This window comes from Urocitellus parryii, chromosome 7, assembly GCF_045843805.1.
Source record: "Urocitellus parryii isolate mUroPar1 chromosome 7, mUroPar1.hap1, whole genome shotgun sequence".
Classification (NCBI taxonomy): Eukaryota; Metazoa; Chordata; class Mammalia; order Rodentia; family Sciuridae; genus Urocitellus; species Urocitellus parryii.
The window spans coordinates 110454974-110462014 of record NC_135537.1 but is presented as its reverse complement, the minus strand read 5'-3'; positions in this window follow the sequence as shown (position 1 = coordinate 110462014).

Genomic DNA, 7041 nt, shown 5'->3' with positions numbered 1-7041 from the left:
CAGGCAGGAGAAGAACCACACAGCAGTCTTCAGGGTCATAAGAAAACTGTTATTGCCACCAAGTGCTCTGGCAGCCATGTGCAATTGTGTAATGGGCAGTAGCTCTAGGAATCGTGGGTGATTCTGCAGAGTAGCCTTTGCCAGAAGCTGCCCTTTGCTATTTCTCTAGAGGTCCAGTCTGAAAGATCCATTTCCTAAGGTTTCTACTCTACTCTCAGGCTGGAGACCACCTGCTTTTCGTCCTTGCTGTTCACTTAGGCTGCACCTTGAGTGATTGTCAGTTGAAATGCAAACATTTGTACCTTGATAATTATAGAAGGTTTTAAAGAAATTATTATTGGCTCAGATGAGAAGGTGTAGCTGGAAATAGGCTCACTATAAGCAAAATGGCTGTAGGTTGGAGCGTTCAGAACACTATGCAAATCAGTTAGAGACTGAGAAGTTCAGTCCATCAATCAATTTCATATCATGCCAGGCCAACTGACACAGTTTTTTAAAACCTTATTTGTCTCATTGAATTGACCATCTTTGGGCCTAAATTGACTTAACTACATGATTGCTTTTGATATTTGGCAGACAGTGATTGCTCTGTTGGGCCACGATCAAATGCAACAAGCCAGCCACAGGCGATAGTGGACAGCCCCAGTTGGTAGATGGCTTGCTAACTTTTTACTTGAAAAATCACTTAGTGCTGCCAATCTATCAGTGGTTTAAAAAGCACATGAACAATCCAGAGTATAGGACATAGTGGATTAAATTTTTAATGTATCATACCAAATCACTGGTCACTTAACCCAGTACAGGCTTTGATAGGTTATAATGACCTTGGGGACATAGGCAATGAGCTGCTTTAAAATATCCATCTTTGGCTTTGGCTTTGAAGATTGGCTTTTTTTTTTTTTTCTGGTACCAGGATTGAACTCAGGGAAACTCGACCATTGAGCCACATCCCCAGCCCTATTGTATTTTATTTAGAGATAGGTCTCATGGAGTTGCTTAGAGCCTTGCTAAATTGCTGAGGCTGGAAGATTGGCTTTTTGTCATCGTTGTTGTTCATATCTTTATTGTCATTCAACTATGCTTTCTGATGATAAAAGTATTATTGCAATGAATATTTGAAAATCTCACCTACCCTGGGGTGACACTAGTTAATACAATACTATATTTCCTTCTAGTCTTCTTTTTTTTCTGTTCATTTTTTACTAATTGATGATACTATATCCTGATGTGATTTTTTTCACTTAATAATTTGCATCCTAGTATTCCCTTGTCCAACTAAAAATGGCAACTTAACTATTCTCCTACATTATTACCAACTCTGTTTGTTTGCTTGTTGGTTTTAGTTGTTTTGTACCAGAGACCAAATCCAAGATGCCTTTTTTTAAATAAGTAAGCCATATCCTTAGTTCTTTTTCTTTTCTTTTCTTTTTTTTTTTTTTTGAGACAGGGTTTCACTAAGTTGATGAGACTGGCCTTTAACTTGCGATCCTCCTGCCTCAGCCTCCCAAATCATTACTATTACACTTGTGTGCCACCATGTCTGGCCCTTCATAAATATTTTAATGGTTACATAGTGTTCCATTATATGAATGTGGACTAGTTTACTTAAACATTCTCTTTTTTGGGGGGCAGTTTCCTGTTATCTATTAATACAAATACCACTTGACTGAATAGGTTTAAATATTGTTTTTTCCTGTATCTTAACTTCTTTTGTTAAGTTAATGTTTTATAGTTATAGCAGAATTATTAGCTAATAGTTATAGGTATATTTTAGGGCTTGGGACAAATTGCCAATTATTTTCCTAGAAGAAAAATACATTTATTTTTTTACATTTAATGTAATAAATACATTTTTACATTTAATGTAATAAATACATTAAAAATAAATACATTTATTTTTTTACATTTAATCTGAATCTGATAACATAAAAAGACTTGTCTCACCTTACCCAGGCCAGTATGGAGCATTACATTAGAAATTTTAATTGGTGAACAGTATAGGGTTTGTTTTGTTGTTGTTGTTGTTGTTTGTTTATTTGTTTTGTGTATTGGGAATTGAACCCATGGGCACTTTACCACTGGGTTACATCTCCAGCTTTTTGTTTGTTTGTTTGTATTTTATTTTAAGACAGGGTCTTACTAAAAAGTTGCTAAGACTCACTTACAACTTTCAATTGTCCTGCCTCAGACTCCAGAGTAGCTTAGATTTACAGTCATGTGCTTGAAGGAAAAGTATAGCTCTTATAACCTATATTTTTCTCAGGGTTGAAATCAGCCCTCTATATCCACAAGTTCTTCATCCTGGATTCAACCAACTTCAAATAGAAGACATGTGGGAACAAATTACATCTGTACAACAGGTACAGACCATCTTTCTCTTCATCATCCCCTAAACAATATAATATAACAACTATTTTCATGGCACTTATATTGTTTTCAGTATTATAAGTAATCTAGAGATGATTCAAAGTACATGGGAGGACCAGGCACCATGGCACATGTCTGTACATCCCAGTGACTCAGGAGGCTAAGGCAGGAGGATCACCAATTTAAGGTCAGCCTCAGCAACTTAGCAAAACCCTGTCTCAAAATTAAAAAAAAAAAGTATAAAGGGCTGGTAAAGTACCCCTGGGTTCAATCCCTAGAATAATAATAATAATAATAGTAATAATAATCACCACCATCATCATCATCATCAGGGGTGTGTGTGTGTAGATTTTATATATATATCTATCTCGAACTTGAGCCATCTGTGAATTTTGGTATCTAAGGAGTATCCTGGAATTAATCCCCAGCAGATACAGAGGATGGCTGTAATTTGTTTGTTGTCCTTTTTTGAGGGAACATTTTTGAACCAATCTGTTCATGACTTTTGCCCATTTATTGAGATCTCACTGCTTTTATCTCACAGATTTGCATGAAATCTTTATATACTAATTAAATTAATACTTTTGTATTATGTATGGCAAATGTCATTGTCAATCTGTTCTTTACATTTTATTTTGTGTTTTGATGTATAAAATCTCTATATTTTAATATTATTATATCTATCATTGCTTTGCTACTTTATACATTAAAATTTAAGCCTGGGAACCAGAGATAGGTACTCATTTTTAACTATTCATTTTTAAAAGTATTGTTGATGTATAATATACATACCATAAATTCATTTAGTCTAAGTATACAATCCAATAATTTTTGGTAAATTTATAGAATTATGCCAACCTCATTGTAACCTAAATTTGGGACATTTTTATCACCTCCAATATCACCTCCCTGTGCCCATTTGCAGGCCTCATCCATTTCTACCCCCAGTCTCTTGGGCAAACACTAATCTCTCTTGGGCCTCCATGGGTTTCCTATTCTGGATGTTTCATATAAACGTCACATGTATGGAGTTGTGCAACACGGGGTCTTTTGTGGCTGGCTCCTCTCACTTAGTGTAATGTTTCAAGATTCGTCCATGTTGCAATATACTTCAGAGTTTCATTCCTTTTTATTGCTAAATGTATTAGTCAGCTGTTCATCTCTGTGACCAAAATGCCTAACACAAATAACTGAGAGGAAGAAAGGTTTATTTTGGCTCACAGTTTCCAAGGTGTAAGTCTAGGGTCAGCCTAGGGTCATCCTGCTGCATTATTTGGGGCCTAAGACAAGGCAGAACATCATGGTGGAAATGCATGACAGAAGACAACTGCTCAGTTCATGGCAACAAGAAGGCGGTGGGTCAGGGAAGGGGGCACCAGGGAAAAGATACACCCTTCCAGGGCACGCCCCAGTGACTTACTTGCTCCAACTAGGTCCCACCTCCCAATAGTCCATTCAGATTGTTAATTCTTCAAATAATTGATCCACTGATGAGGCTAAAGCCCTCATAATTAGATCATTTTCTAAAAGTCTCACCTCTGGACATTGCTGCATTGGGGACCAAGCCTTTAAATACATGAACCCTTGAGGTCATTCAGATATAAACCCTAACACCAAATAATAATCCATGGATAGATGCATTATATTTTATTTACCCTTTCATCCACCAAGGGACAGTTGAGTGGTTTCCATCTTTTAACTATTATGAATACAGCTTTGTGAACATGCATATACAAGTTTTTGTGAGGAGATACATATATATATTAGAAGATACCTGGAAGTGGAATTGCTGGGTCATATGGTAAATTTATGCTTAGCTTTTACAATACAGCCAACTGCCTTCAAAGAGTCTAAACCATTTCACATTCTCATCAGCAGCATCCCTGTTTCTCCACATGCTTGCCAACATTTGTTACTATAATTGGAATTTGTTACATTGAGTCCTTCACTTGTTTTTTTGTTTCACATAGATTTAAAATAATTTCCCCTCATCCACTGGCTTATGATATCTTTTTATTCAATTAAGTTCATATTTAGATGAAGTGTTTTATGATCTTTTTCCTCTCAATATCTCCTTTCACCTGCTTCAGAATAGAGTTCTATCTTTTTCTCCTCACCCAAACAAAAACAAGCATTTCATAGAGATTTTGTCATATGAAATGATAAGCTAAACTAGCATTTAGGTTAACTGGCTTAAATTATCAGTGACTAGCTGAAATTTTTTTTGGAAATAGTGCTTGGTGGGGTGGGGGAAAGTCATGCTCATACAAATTATTGTGTTTATCCTGAAAGTATTCATTGTGATAATTCTAGTAAAGTTACCACTCAGGCCATTTTGGAGATCATTCTTTTGAAATTTTCCTGAAAATTCCAAGGCACAATATTTTGGTCATCTTTGGTGGGTATGGTGTCTGCAGCAGGTGAATTTTATTTTTAGAAAAAGCTTAAAGTCATTTGTAAAGAAACCTACTCAGCAAAGTGTCTAAGTGACTGAATCTAACCAAAAATATGAACTGCATAGTAACACACCCCACTCATGTGCCCCTGCCATGCACATCTATGTAGACACATGCACACCCTTGGTTCCTCTTTCTGTGTGTTCCTAGTCTAGACCACAAAACAATTCAAAAAAAACATAGCTGTAAAATATAATTATCAATTTTTTGTTGTTGTGGTGCTGCTGGGGTGGAACCCAGGGCCTTGCACATGTTAAGCATTCACTTTACCACTGAACTATGCCCCCAACCCCTATTCGTATTTTTAAATGCTAACACTATTTGTTGATCAAGAGAAAAACCTTCTATAGTAATGTCTTTATATTAAAAAGATGTACAAGTTCTAGCATATTTGTTTTCAAGTATATCCAGCTGTTTGACAGTGATAGTTTATTTCAAAGTTTACTTTGATAATTCTAAGTTCAAAGTTTTATTCATAGTCAAGATGTTCTCATGGGAGGTTCTCATTACAAAACTGGGTTCTTATTTGGGCTTTAAGCTCCCTACTGAGCACATAATGGGATTCATGTCTCATTGGCACTGTATGTTGAACTTGATGAACAAAAAGCTCACTGTAGGCGTGTTCAGAACACTAATGAATCATATTTCTTACAAAAAAAATGCTTGGAAAAATCTTTTTTCTATTTAATTCTGGGCTTCCTTTTATTATATCTGGGTTCAAAGAGGGTGTCCAATTGGCAACACCAAAGCTCTACTGAAGGACAAAAGGTAAACTTGCAGAATTGCATCAGCTTATAGATGGAACTTAGCTGTGGGCCAAAAGTGACACAGAGAAACCTCAGTGTACATATCAAGCAGCCTCAGTGGTTAGTTCTTTGAAAGGCTGCATGGCTCATTGGGCCTCAGTTTCCCCAATTGTAAAATGGGCACAAAATAGAAAATATTTGTCTCTCAACGTGTAATGAAGTTGAAATGTAGTGATGTTCAATGCAATGTATGGCACATGGTGAGCATTCAAAGAGGAGGAACAGTAATGTTATCAATGTCATTATTGTCATTAGTATAGCCTTCTCAGCACCCATACAGTGCTCTTTTATTTGGTACCAGGGATTGAACCCAGGGCATTTAACCACTGAGCCACATCCCTATCCATTTTAAAAATTTTTCAAATTTGAAACAGGTTCTCACTAGATTTCTTATATTCTTACTAAATTGCTGAGGCAAACTTCAAACCTGAACTTCTTGCCTCAGCCTCTGGAGTTTATAGGCATGCACCATATGCCTGGCTACAGTGCCTCTTTCTTTCTTTTTTTTTTTTTAAATTTTAAATTGCTTTTATTTTTTAAATACATGACAGCAGAATGCATCACAATTCTTATTACACATATAGAACACAATTTTTCATATCTCTCTATAAAGTATATTCACACCAATTTGTGTCTTCCTACATGTACTTTGGATAATGATGTCTATCACATTCATCCATCATTGCTAACCCCCTGCCCCCTCCCTTCCCCTCCTACCCTTCTGCCCTACCTAGAGTTTGTCTATTCCTCCCATGCTCCCTCTCTCTACCCCACTATGAGTCAGACACCTTATATCAGAGAAAACATTCGGCATTTGTTTTTTGGGGATTGGCTAACTTCACTTAGCATTATCTTCTCCAAATGTATCCATTTACCTGTAAATGCCATGATTTTATTCTCTTTTATTGCTGATTAATATTCCATTGTGTATATATGCCATATTTTTAATCCATTCATCCACTGAAGGGCCTCTAGGTTGGTCCCACAGTTTAGCTATTGTGAATTATGCTGCTATTGATGTGGCTATGTCCCTGTAGTATGCTGTTTTTAAGTCCTTTGGGTATAGACCAAGTAGAGGGATAGCTGGATCAAATGGTGGTTTCATTCCAAGTTTTCCAAGGACAGTGCCTCTTTCTTAAGAGCCAAATAAATGGAATCTCATACTGCCATTATCCTTGTATCTTTTCCATTGCTGGGCACAGAGCCTGGCATGCAGCCAGTGTTTGATAAATGAATATTACACCAGTGAAAGAATCTGCTTTTATCTATGTGGTTTTCAGTCATCACTGGTACTGGATATTCAAGGAAAGATGTTGAAGATTATTTTTAAAATTAATCAAATATTTATATTCTTCTATTATATTCTCTAAAATAACTGTGGCCATTACAAGCACAAATAACACCTGAGTTCA